This window comes from Glycine max, chromosome 4 (assembly GCF_000004515.6).
Source record: "Glycine max cultivar Williams 82 chromosome 4, Glycine_max_v4.0, whole genome shotgun sequence".
Taxonomy (NCBI): Eukaryota; Viridiplantae; Streptophyta; class Magnoliopsida; order Fabales; family Fabaceae; genus Glycine; species Glycine max.
Genome location: NC_016091.4, coordinates 5033096 through 5047713, shown reverse-complemented (window position 1 = coordinate 5047713; position 14618 = coordinate 5033096). Strand labels below are relative to the sequence as shown.

Genomic DNA, 14618 nt, shown 5'->3' with positions numbered 1-14618 from the left:
AAAAAATATAGTTCTTGAAAATAGAGTTGTAAAATAGGGGTGAAATTAATCAGATTTATTTATATTTAAGTTTAAGATACAAAATAATTTTTTGCTTAAATTAAATATGAGTTCAGAGTAAATATCAATTAATTTCTCTTAATTAGTGTATCACAACCTTAAAAGACTATTATTTTAGAACAAATGAAGTATGCAATTATCTCATTAATAATTCAGAATGAATTAAAATTTAGATTTCAAGACGTCTTTAAGTACAACATCACTTACTTAACTTTAAGCATAAAAATATTTAACTTTAAAAAGGTATTTTTTTTTTATAAGTTCTTAATCAATTTAACTTAAGTTTTTGTATAAGCTTATAAACATTAGTATGCTAAAACGGTAATTTTTTTTACTCCAAACATCTCATATTATATCAATAATAATAAGTGAATAAATACTTTGTCTGTCAAAAAATAAGTGAATGAATATAAGATGGATTCTAATAAATAAATAAATGCCTACAAACAAAACATCCAGACATCCTATAGTAACATGTGGGCAAAAGGTAGTTTTCTTAGGAAAAACATTTAAGCTCTAAGTGTAAAAAGACCATTTGTCACTATGCTTAGTTTAATTAACATGAATCTTCATACTTTTTTTAATTAAGTTTAAAATTAGTAATTTCTTCAAATCAATGTTACTATAATAAATTATTTATGTTCAAATTAAATTATTTTAATTGGGGTGAAGTTACGATTATACCCTTAATTAGTTAATTTTGACTACAATACACTTAATTAACTTATTTAATTCTAAATATTATCATCTCTTACAATCTTGCCCAATTTTTTTATTATAGCTAAAATTAAACATTTTAATCGTAGTACTTAATGTGATGTAAGTTCAGGAGTAATCGGAATCCAAGCTCCGATGCGTCAGTGACGTGCTTGTGGCGATTGCACGATGTAGATATGGTAGATTTTCAGCTAGAGTCATCTTTGAATGGTGTTGTTATTTTGTTATGTGTGTGAGAGTAAATGCCTCTTCATTCATGGGATAGAGGTCCTTTTATAATCTTCTCTCTCTTATATCGAGCTTCTTGGGCCTTGTTCTTGGCTTTGACCTTTCGGGCCTTGTCTTAGTATTTGTGAAGTTGTTCTTTTGGGTCTTTTCTGTGAAAAATTGACCCACAGCCCAACACTTACACCATAATAATTGTCCTTAAGTTAGTAGCACTTGAGTATAAGTAATACCCACTTAAGTTGTAGAGTTAATATTATCCCCCATAATAGTTATCTCTAAGTAAGTGTCTCTTGGATATAAGTAACATTGACTTAAGTTCTAAAGTTAATATTATCCCCTATTACACGTGTCCCTAGCTTAATGTCACTTGAGTACAAGTGATGTTGATTTAAACTGTAAAGTTAAAATTATTCCTGATAAGAATATTATTTTTTTGGGAAAATTAACATTTTATCCTTAATTTACTTAATCGTCAAAACAATCACCAAAATTAGTCTAGATGGGACTCTTTTTGTTCAGATGATTTAATAAAAAAATAATTCTTGAAATTCTTCTCATTTTTTTGGGGGTAGGTTGGTTGATAGGGTTTAGGTTAAAATAAAAAGACGAAAAACATAAAGATAACGAGGGTACAAAGTACGAAGGAACGGTCCCTGCCTCTGCCTGTGTCTGCTACGGTCTACGGCTAACAAAATAATTAATAATAATAAATGGACGGCACCTCAATTTTACTCTAAAGGCCAACCATTCCTTTTTGGGTGCACATCGTACGGGTTTCATGCCTCTGTCTCGTACATATCTGACTAAATTACCACAAAAACCTCATATCTTTACTTTAATACGCCTCTTCTCTTCATGCCTTACGTTACTCTCAATAATCAACCGCCAAATTTATTTTAGATCTTGCTGACCAACTGTAGAATACTTTTATCTATCGGCTAAACAATTAAAAATATTTTTTTTCATATAAATTCATATGAAAGCACATATAAAGTAACACAATTTTATGTATTTAAAAATTAAACTAAGGGATTGGATTGAACGAGGTTAATCTTTCATAACATGATAAATTAAAGTTTGAGTCAATGAATCTTCATTAGAATAAGTGTCCACATTTAGTGTTTGATTCCGATCGTGTCTCGAATAAAATTTTCTTCAGAGGAAAAAATATGTAAAAAAATAAAAAATAAAATTCTCTTTTACTTTATTAACTAGTGCCATAAGGAAGGATAACATTTAACATATATTTATTCATCATTTTTTTGTTATTAATTCTATTTTTATAACTAAAAAAAGTCAACAATAAAAAAAATACTAGTACTATTTACTTACACCAAATTATTGTAACATTTCTTAGTTTTTTGAATAATTATAAAAAAGGAGGAAAACACAAAACAAGATTAGATACAAGAAAAAAATTGAAAAAAAAATTACAAATATAAATAGCATACTCATAATAGAATACCTAATATCATCAAACATTAGAATCAATTCACATGATGTTATTTTAATTTAATTAAGGTTTAAATCATAAATATATAATTATATTAAATATTTGGAGTAACAAATTTTATGTTAATCGGAGATATATGTATTTTATGTTATAATTTTAAGGGGATCTTTATAAAATACCAATAATCACTATGAACGCATCACATTATTATATTATTAAAAAGAGTTTTAAGAATAACTAGATCCACAATGATTAATCAAACAAATACAATGAAATCTGAATCTGTAGGTACCAGTGGTTTCATAGTTCTTTCTCAATCCAAACCTCTTTGTTATTCAACAAGACCTTTGTAACTCTTCAGATGGGGAGAAGAGAAATTATATTTGACGACTCACTGTATTGGGGACCATAACCTTCTTATAGCGTATTAACCTAATAAGGTTTTCATTATCCTCTAACGGGTCAACACTGACGGCTCATTTAAGTCCATATCACCTGATTTAGTTATCTAACGGACTCACTTAATTTGATAACATAAAATAAAACTCATTAATGATAAATAGCTAATTAATTATCTTATAATATTAGCCCATATTAATTATTGGAATAGAAAATTCCAACAATCTCCCACTTGGGTTGCATATTGTAACGATTATATCAAAATCTTTAAGCGCGCATTTGTACGCTATTTACCTTTAGACTTTCACCTTAACAACCTGGTGCATCTCATGTATCAATAATGAAATCATTGCCACTTTCGTCACTACAATAAATGTAACTAGACCCCAATGGCCACCACATCAATATACTTAATGACATAGGTCAATGTGGATAAGCAACATGGAAATTACATGCAATGTGATCTCAATTATGTCTATTTTCAATTGGTTTAAATTTTATTCTTTATAAAGATCTATTCAAACACAACATAAATATTGCAAAAAAAATAAACTAATAATGAAATGATAAACTTCAACTTTATTTATGCAAAGAATTCAAACAAAATGTTTGTAACCCATAAGATATAGAACATAATCAAGACTCCCACTAAACTAAGGTATTATTAGGAATTACACTCATATGACTAGTGTGCTCATGAAAAAACTTTAAGTGTCAGACCTTTAGTAAGTGGATCAGCTAGCATGAAATGAGTCCGTATATGTTCTATACAAATCTGTATTTTCTAAATTCTTTATTTAACAACCAAATACTTTATGTCAACAAATTTTTACTTGGTTGATTCCCTAATAATACTGTTAAGATATTGTCCCAATAAACACTCGATAGCTTCTTAATGTTGGCAACAACAAACAAGTTAGTTATAATAATTTAGCAATCATAAATTCTAATACGATGTCTCGTAGCAAAAAAAAAGTATTAACTCCACCAATATGATTAAATGTGGATCCTCATGTGCATCGATTGCTATTAAGATATTCCATAAAAATTGAAATCAGAATACCTAATGATCTTTAAACTTCTAGACTTTCGATATGAAAACATGTAACTTCTTGTTTTCTTCAATCAATTAGCACATTATGCGCTTTACTACTTTCTAGTGTTGCATACCAAGATTACTCATATATCACCTTAGGACTTCCACTAAAAATTATTTCAAGACAATAAAAAAGATAAACTTAAGTATACATGATAAATTGTAATATAATTGTTTTGCAACAATAAACCGTGTGATGATAGTTGTGATCAACATATAATACCAAAATAATAAATTTACTCCTACTGAACTTATAGCATACACAATCATCTACCAAATTTACCTCAAAAATCATAAGAGATAATCTTGATGAATTTTGTAATACCATAGATGAGATACTTGTTTAAAAGCATGAATGAATTTCTTTAGTTTGCATACTATAAACTTTAGATCATCTTAAACAAAGTTTTTCTGGTTGCACCGTATAAATTGTTTCATCAATATTTTCATTTAGAAATGTAATTTTTACATCCATTTATGCAAAACAATCATCAACATGATCTATAGTGTCATTATAGTCCTAAGAGAGTCTTTTTAAGAAATATAAAAGAAAGTGTCTTTGTGATCAATGTCTTCCTTGTAAAACTTTTGGCGACAAGACAATCTTTATATATCTCAAAAATTACCCATTTAATCCGTTTCGACTATAGATATTTATCAACAACTTATGGGTTTCACACTTTCAGACAATTTGACGATATCTCAAATGTCATATTCAACCATTGATTTTATTAAATCATTTATGACATTAATCCACTTGAGAGTTAGAGCACAATATGACTTGATTAAAGTCGATTAGGCCTTCTCACTCTAATGTCATATTCATGTTCTTAAAGAAATATAACCTAATCATTCAAAATACATTTTTTTCTTTTCTCTAGAAGATCTTCTTAATGACACTTCTTAAGGATATTGAGTTTGAATTTTAGGTAGTGCTTAAGAGGAAATCTCAGTATTGTCTTGTCTTTTAATAATGTTAAGAGTAACATCATTATTTAATTATCATATCCGTCTCTTGAACAATGGTAAGTACAAAGACTTATCTATTGTCAAGAACAAGTTATTCTTTAAAGACAATACTTCTTATGTTTCTTTCCCCTTCAAACTCAATTTTCTCTAGGAGTCTTGCACGTCTAAAACATGATCTTAAAATAAGATTGTAACAACAATAAAAATTGTAACTAATTATCTTTAAGTCTAACTTACCTTCATGCATCCTATAAGACATTGCTTCTCATGAGAGACTAACTTTATTATTTCTAATTAAATAAGAATAATTGAATTTGTCCAAATTAGAAATAAATTGTAAATGAAATTGAGTCTTTTAATGCAATATAACAATTCCTATAGCTTCAATTGTAACTTTATGTCATCACCCATATATCACATAGATGAATAAATTAATCTTTTATTATTACTTGACAAATGACTTCATAGGTAACATCGTATAGATATGCTTATGTGAGTAGTAGAATCAAAATCTATCTACTAACACCCTTCGATACAAAAATTAAATTAACTTTAAAATAAATAAAAATAAAAAATTTATAATTCTTCACACACTAAATAATATAATTGTGATTTTTTTTAATATATGTCTCATCCTAAAAAACAACAAGAGAATTCCTTATCTTATTTTCTTGTTTCTTTGGTAGTTACGTAACCTAAGAAACTGTATATTCAGATTCGGTACTTTAATTTTTTTATTTGCAGAATCTACTATACGCACGTAAATCGTTTTATTAGCTCATGCTTACTTAATTAAAAATCGTCAGCTTGTTGTCTATAATATATAAAAATCGTCAGTTCGTCGATTATTATATAACATGATGGCATCATGGCGTTCCAAACCTCAAGAGGCAGAAGTTTGGACTCTTTTCCCGACTTTAATCTTCAAAATTTCATAATTGAGCTTGATTTTAAATTAGTGGTTGAGAGGGTCTTTACAACTACAGTTCTGGGAATTCTGAGTTTTAAAGTCTTAACCATTTATGTTTCAAATTATGTATATATGTCACCTCTTTTGTGGTGACCATATTGAAAAAACAATGGCAACAAAGGTAGAAAAATATTGTAACAAGAAACTTTGACATCCTCCTCAAACAATATCCTCCTATATATAAATATTATCTGCTTTCTAATGTCTTCACTTTTTTTTCCCCTCACATTCGCTCTCCTAGAATCCTAGCATTCATATTGTATATCGTGCTTTTAAATTTTATTATTAGTTAATTGATTAGTTAATTGAATGATTTAATGACATGTAACAATATCAAAAATCAATTTTAATATATATTTATCTTAAAAATTTAAATACGTTTCTAAAATACATATGATATATCATCTTATCTTATGATTTTAATATTAACTGAATGGTTTAGCTTAATTTTTTTTTATCTCTTTTAATATATCATTTTCAACATCTTTTAATTCTAACTTTAATACAAATATTTTTTTAGATCATCAATAATTAAAAATAACAATATATCACAACATAAACTTTTTTCATCATAAACTTAAAATATTTTTTTTGTTAAAAAATTATGAATTATACTCCATCATTCCCTAATTAGTAATTATAAGATCATTTAAATTAATTCACATTCCTTAAGAAAAATAATCATTTTATTTAATCACATCAAATTTGTCAATTATTTATACTATCACATCAAAATTATCCTTTTCTTATTTCTTTATCCACTTAATTGTTTCTCATAAATGCTTAAAGAGAAAATAATTAAGCAAGGCTAAGTAGAGAAAAAATTAATGCATATAAAAATTAGTAAATAATTTTATAAAAAAGGACAAACAAATTTTAAAAAAAGATCTTATAATTAGAGATGAAGGAAGTAAATTACATAAAATAAACATTTTTTTATGTGTAATGCACAAGTTGACAATTGCAAAGGTATATACTACCTTCAACTAAGTGATAAGGAATCATATGTGATTAGAGAAAGAAAAGTTTGACAATGGGTAGAAAACAAAGTCTTTAAGAGTTTGGGTAAAATTGTGTGATATTTATATTTTATATTAAAATGTTACATGAAATTCATCATAAAAAACAGTTCATCACAATCAATATATTTTTTAATACTAGAAAACTTTTTATAGGTTATAAAAAAAATCCTAATTGAACATCTACCTATTTTGTCATCCTTCTGAGTTTTTTTTTATGATAATCCTAATTAAATATCGCAAGACTTATTTATATCATTTAAAAGTCTTGAGTAAATACCATATGAATTTTTTTTTATTGAAAATGGTCTTTTAAAATTCCATAAAACACTAATCCAATATACTTCCTTAATATTCGATCATATCTTAAACAAAATTATTTTTTAAAAAAACTTATGAAAAACAAAAAAAGATAAACACTTTTTATTATGATATAAAATTATTTTCAACTACTAATATTTCTTTAAAAAAATAATTAAAATTTGATTTAAAAATAAAAAGAAAGATGATAGATTAAAAGAAATAAATGATTAACATATAGGATTAGAACAAGACATATAAAATATGACTTAAATAATCTTTTCATTCTTATAAAATAATAAGAAACTTTTTAGTTCCTTAAAAAAATATATTAATTTTAATTTTTATTGTCAAAAGTATTAATTGATGATATAACAACTATGTTGATAGTCAATTAACCTGTTACATTAATCATTGGGTAACATGACAATCATATATAATTTTTGTCTGTAAATTATATTTTTAAATTCTCAAATATTTAAAACAATTAATAATATCAGACTAATTAATGAATGATAAATAATTAATAAATATTTTTAAATATATAAATTATATTTTAAATTTTGGATAAACAATTTATATTGTTATATAAAATTATTTTTAACTCTTAATATTTGTAAAAAATATTAATTTAGTTTAAAAATAAAAGATGAAAATGATTGATTAAAATAAATAAATGATTAACATATTATTATAAGATTAGAACAAGTCATAAAAAAACTTTTAAAACCAACAAAGATCAATACATTTGATAAGGATAAGAATCAATATGGATGAATAATTTGTAATATATTTATAAATACTAAGTGAGTCTTGAGGCTATACTTACATCTTATAATGATATGAGTTTGAATTTTATCATTGATATCAGAATTTTATTAATGAATAATTTATAAATAACATTCAATGAGTGTTAAAACCAACGAATTTTCAAGATATATTCAGCTTACCTAACTTTTATTTCAGTGAAAAAACATTTAAAAAACATCATCGCTTAAGAATAATCTTTGTATTAAGATGAAGACTCAAATTTATAACATAGGGACAGATGAGAAATTTGGCCCTAATAAAGAGCAGGGGTTAGATTTGTTGGTAAAAAGATAAGATTTGTTGGTAAAGTGAAACTGCAAAAGCAATGGGAGTACAAGAAAGATGAGATGAAATGAGTAAAGGGGGTAAAGGATTCAGAAGAAGAACAGGGTGAGGTGATGTTTGGGAAACGTTACAGTACGTGTGGTCGCAGTGAATCCTAATCGTTATTTGTCTCCCTCAAATGTCGCAGGCCCATAGTCCAATCAGCCCAATTTCCGATACCATCATTACCGTAACCAACATTTTGGTACCCTCACTGATCAAACGGCAGGGAACTCCCCTTTCTTAATCCGACGCTCATTATTCCATCATATTCTCTTTCTCTTTGTACACTCCGCCCACACCACTGCACACACACTCTCTCTTTTTTATCATGTCGTTCATGTTCTATTTGTCTTCTCCTTAAACGTCACATTCACATTCACCCCTTCAGAGTAGTAAATGTTAACTCATCATAAATAAATAATTTTGCTTTGCTTTGCTTCATGGTCATAAGATAGATAGATTTAGTAGGCAAAACCACACAACCCCAAAGGTAAAAAAGCGTTTTCAAGAGTGTGTCACTTGTGACATTTAACTATTTAAGGGTCTGTGTTCTGAGGAGAAAAGCTGCTCTCCATCATCTCCATTTCTCAAAGGGTGCAAGTGCAACCATTGCAACCTTCAGTCTGAGGTGTGTGTATGTGCGTTTGTGGGTGGAGGTTGGGATCTCATACGTGTCAATCCTACATGTTGCATGAGTAAGGGCTTTGCCTTTCTCATCACTCAACTCAGATAGATAGAGATATAATACCAAAACCAAGTTCATCTTTCTTCTTTTCTTTTTTCTCTTATTTCTTGATTTCATATTACTTTTTTTAACAAGTATTTTATATTAGTTAAAAGAATTACGAATATTTTTATTATTATTGAAAAATATGCTTAAATTTGGTATGACTGTGTTGATATCTATTTTTCCCCCAAGTTTTTAATTAATTATTACAAAATTGATACGTTAAGATCCTTGTTATTTTTCCTTTTCTTTTGAGATTATGTTCTTGTTTGGTGTCAAACCCTAAATTTTTTTCTTCTAGTAATTATATAAAATTGTTGATGAATAAGATGGTGGGTGGATGTGGATCAATAAGTCCATCGTTTTTCCTTTAATGGGTATCTCTCTATTCTTCCAGATCTGATTCAATTCCGAATTTTCCCCCCTTTTGATTTTTCCAAATCCACTTTTCTTTATGTGAAGCTTTCCAAATTTGGGCAAGTATTTGTATTTACCCCTCCACTCAGTTTTTCTTTCTTTGGAACTTAGAAATTGACAGAAGAGAGTGAGCACACAGAAGCACTTGGTATAGTTATATACTGTTGCTTTTGCGTGCTCACTTCTCTTTCTGTCAACTTCCAGTGCTGGAAAATTCCTTTCAATTCTGGCTCTGCTTTGTTCCAAATTCCAAACCCCAACCCCACCCACACTCTCGATCTTTCTCCACACTCTGATGGAACTGAAGAACATCAATTGCTACTTCAACAGGTTAATTATATCAAACAGTAAAAAGCAGTGTCGTTTTGCCGTTCCTATGTTTTCCTTTTCCTATTTTATTTTTCATTTTTATGTTTCAGTTTGATGATCTATTATCTTATTGATTTTTATTATATTATATTATATTATATTATAGCAGTGTTTTACTTGTCTTTATGTAATTTAATATTATCTATAATTAAACGGAAAAACGTGACTTTCTATAGCGTGTGGCAGAACGAACCCCCTCATTATTAGTGCAGATTAATTTAGGGGCATTTTTTTAAAATATGTGTACAATACTATAGCATAGCATGGGACCATTCACGTCATATAGTATGGTCCTCATCAATTTTTCTTCTCTCAAACGTTCTTTTGCTCTCTCTGTCTAACATTATCTTCCTGATTTCATGTTCATCATTCCCTATATTTTATAAATTTTGCACATGCGAACGAGGTTTATTTACATAGTAAGAGGTACTGTTTCCTGTTGAGTGTTGACTAGTGTTTGTGCCCACCTCAGGTTAAGCTAGATTCTTTGTTTTTTGGATATCTGGAATTTTGGATGGGTATGTGTGTTAACCGGTTTTGGTTGGTTTATCTGATAAACCCTATCAACTTAAACTGTACTGCACGTTGTTTGTCTGAGCTATTACAAAATTGTTTGAGAGTTTGAGGATAGCATAGCATAATTTTGATTCCTTCACATCCTAAGATTTTGATTCTCCTAGATAAATCTTCATTATTTCGGAGATTCTTGTTAATTTTTTTCTTTTGAATTACGTGGTGCATTTTAATATGGAAAAAAAGATTTTTGGTTGAGAATATTCTGCTGACGCTGCAGCATAATTTTTCCTTAAGTTGAATACAGTTATAAGCTTAGGCTTTGACCGTTCTTAATTACTTCTTTGTGGATAACTAGCTGCTTTCCTGAATCATGAGTATGTAGATGTTGGAAAAGAAACACCATTATGTTGGTTACTGTTTCTACTCTTTTTTTTTTGTGATTGCTTCCTCTCCCTTTCTATTAGAAATAGCTGTTTCTAGCTGCTATTGATGTCATATATTGGATGGGGACTAACATGCTTGATATTGTGATTCTTGTAGGCAACATCAATTTGTTATTGAAAAAGTTAATTACCAATCAAACATAGTATTTGCCTATCTCTTTTTTGGCAAACATAGGCTTTGTTGCCACTTAAAACAAATCAACACCGTATTCATGCAGTGCCTAATTAATGGAAATTCACTTCTCATACTCCTGTTATACTACTACATAAAATCAAACGATGTTAATCAACCTCAACGGTGGCTTCTTATGGCAATGGTCCTTCCTACAGTTGTGAAGGTTAACAATTCTATTATTTTCCTTTTTCAATCGAGTTTTATTGGATAGTGGAGATTAATAAGCCAGGGAGCCCATTTATTTCCTCAATTAGTGTTGTTAAGGTTTTCAAAACAAAATTTTAATGCAATTTATTTTAAAAAAATATCTTTGTTCTATATTTTTGTGGCATTATATGTTGGTTTGTATGCACTTTTGTAATTATTATAATTGTCAGAAGCCGTCATCTTTATAATGCCACAAAGATTTTGTAGTTTTTAGTTTCAAATAGGGATTCGAATTTTCTAATTTCTATATGTTTATTTATTAGCTTTATAATTTATTTTTCTGGAGTTTTATCTGTAAAATTTGTACCACCTATCCTTTTTCACATTTATTTTTGGCTTTCTTTTGATGGAGACAATATATGCACCCCCATTGGCGAAAAGACAACTTAGAATTGGTGGATGTATTAGGAGTACGTGGCGGATATGCTTGCAATTTTATTATTTTTTCCCTAGAATTCTTTAGCTTCAATTGTATTTATATTCTATGATCTGAAGAATATGTTCCATAATTTTCTATATATGACTAAAATGAGGACAAAATTTTAATGTTACCTTTGAATTTCTGTATTAGTCAGAAGTTTCATGTGGCTAACAGTTTAAGCCCACTGAACCATCAACAATAAAATATAGTTTTCTTTGTGTGTGTGTGTAATTAGCTGATATGGTTTTCACATGTATAAATATGAATAAGATTTACTTTTCGGTTATATTAATTTGAAAACGATTTTTGGTTGTCAAATTGAATCTGAGATATTTACAAGTCCAGGTCTTTAAAATGCATCTACTTCACAATATTTTCAAGTCTGGTATCCACTGTACTTGTTTATAAATGTGTGGTCAATGGATTTCCTTTGACACTCTTATTTTTTGTCTTTCAATTTGGTTTGTGATTCTGAAAATAAAAAAGTAAAGCTTTTTGTGGAAAAAGAAATAATGAATATATGGTGATGGGTTATTGTAAGTATTTGTTATTATGCAATAATCAGAACCATAATCATATGCCGTATGGATTATTGATTTATAGTAGTTTGCTACATATTTCCCCCATGATTCATTAATTGAAAAACATTTCATTCATATATAGAAGATTCTATTGTTATTGTGGGTTACAGGTTGCTACTCAGCATCTAATGATTTTTGTTTTGGTATTACTGTACACACTGTAATTGTTCCCTACCTAGGTCAGAAAATCAAAGTTTTACTGCCACCCTAGCAGACTCATAGCATCCTTTTAATTAGATTCGATTAATGATAAGTGTACACCCCATTTTTTGGGTGTATGAATGGAAAGAAGAGAAAAGGAAAATAATATATGTGAATTAGGAAAAGAGAGATAGGAAGAAAAATAAGGTGGAAATGAGATGGAAGACAAAGTGAGCAAATGCTAAGTATTTTTCCTTTAGATTCTATGACTTCTGTCCCTAGTGAAAATTGATTTAAACGGTTTGATTCCATGGCTTGCATTTTGTATAAAAAAAAGCTGAAAATTTATACTGTAGAATTTAAGATTGCACATATATGGAAGTGTGTAAATTCAACAAAGAATTAAGAGGCTATTTGATTTGTGAAAACATTTTCTGTTTACACTTTTAATTACAAACCTACATTTTAGTTAATTGGGTTCATTTTCATTTCAAATCGAGTTAAGTTATAACTTTGTATTGTGTTTTGATTTTTCAAAGAGTTTCACTTGAAATTGTGTTATTTTTTCTTTTCAATCCCTGTCATGGCTTATAGTTCAAAATGATTATTTTAATTATGTGTCCAGTTATATATGTTTTCTTTTGTACTTTATCATAATTGGAGACTATGTACCTGCTTTCTCTATATATGCTAAATCTTATCTAATCTTAGCAGGTCATATTGAATATTTCATCATTGTGAACCACTTCTTTTGATAAGACATTCAAATAATGATTGATATGGCTATATTTTTAAATTTGATTGTCCAATTGTTCTGTCTACAAATTTTTAGGCAAATGATTTAGCATCTTAACTTTTGTCTGCTAAAGAAATTTCTAGTGCACAAAAGTTACTTAACTTTACAGTGAAACTTATCAAACTAATTCAAGTTTTTTTTAGGAAACATTACAATTTAGGATGTATTTGTATTTGTGGTGATTAACCATTTTCAAGTGACATTTTGGAGCTCAGTAATTAAGCATCAAACGGAAGCTGGGGACAATAGCTTAATTCATGGTGACATAACAAAATCTAACAAAGTGCATGTGGTCAAAGGTTTCAGCAAAACCGGTAATTATGAATGTGTTATCTAATTGATACTTTTCCCCCCTCAAAAGTCAAGTATTATCGTTTCAGAATTGACAATCACTTCCATCAACACTTACAAGCACAATTTTTATTCTTTAATTTCTTGTTTGCTCTCATCATCTTCTTTGTTGTCCTCAGTAGGTATTTGCATTGAACTTACCAATTATTATTAATATTGATTCATGTATTATTAGGAGTTAATTATAGTCTGTTAAGTTGTAACTTATCTCGTTTGGGTGCTTCTAGTATATATTTTTTCTTGCCCAAATCATCAACTATGATTCCTTGAAAACTTGAACTTTAATTTTAATAATTTTGTTTTGAACTTCCATTGATTTTTTTTTATTAGGGCTGACATTTAATTGAAAGGATCATTTAGTATTTGTGGTGAATTGTTTTTGTTCATGCCTGTGTCACTAGTGATGAGTTAGTTCCCGAAGAGAAAGCAAAATTCACCCTTGGATTGAAGTACTGGGGTAGCTGACAAAATATTGGGATCATTGGAATTTGAAAATGCCAAACGAATAAAAGTCAGAGGGAAACGAAGTACTTGTGCTGACCTTACTTTAGGTTTGTGGAAACATTTCACCCTTACAGAGTACATTTTGCCTTATTTATTTGCCTTGTGATAGGTGATGTGTTTGGAAATAATTTGAAAAGATTTCTTTCTTTGTTTTTGTTTTTGAAGTATTTCAGTCCTATGTTTTCGGCTTAGAATGAAGTACTATACAGATGCTGAAGACAACAATGAGTTGATTACAAGAGAATTGTGTGTTAAACCTCTCACTTCGGAAGCATATCTAAAGTATGATTTATGATATGAGAATTGTGTAAACGTGTGGTTGTAAATGCTGCTCCCTTCAAATATCAGTAACTGTGCCCGGTCGTTGCAACTTGCAAGTTGAGGGAATGTGGTATCCATGTCATCATTAGAGGATGTTTTTGGAACTGGTTTGAATTTATCATCAATTTTAAACTATTCAGTCTGTAAATGTTAGCCTAGTTTTTGGCACGAGGTGCAAACTTACCAGTTGGAACGAAGAAATATGCTTTACTATTGGAATTTTGTAGTCAGATTCTGAAAGTAAAATTTCCTTGTTTTTCTTTTTGATGTGTAAGATTATTGGTATTCAAAGTTCAGACAC

At 28.6% G+C, this 14618-nt stretch overlaps 1 long non-coding RNA gene and 1 other non-coding gene across 2 annotated transcripts; both read left to right on the top strand.

Annotated features, from left to right (window-relative positions):
- Positions 1 to 8738: 8738 nt before the first annotated feature.
- LOC106798376 (uncharacterized) lies at positions 8739 to 14578 on the top strand. Its single transcript, XR_001387799.3, has 3 exons — positions 8739 to 13455; positions 13894 to 14043; positions 14162 to 14578. It is a non-coding gene; the product is annotated as an uncharacterized lncRNA (long non-coding RNA).
- On the top strand, positions 9599 to 9688 carry MIR156H (microRNA MIR156h). The gene has a single exon (NR_048766.1). It is a non-coding gene; the product is annotated as a microRNA MIR156h (primary transcript).
- Positions 14579 to 14618: the final 40 nt, after the last annotated feature.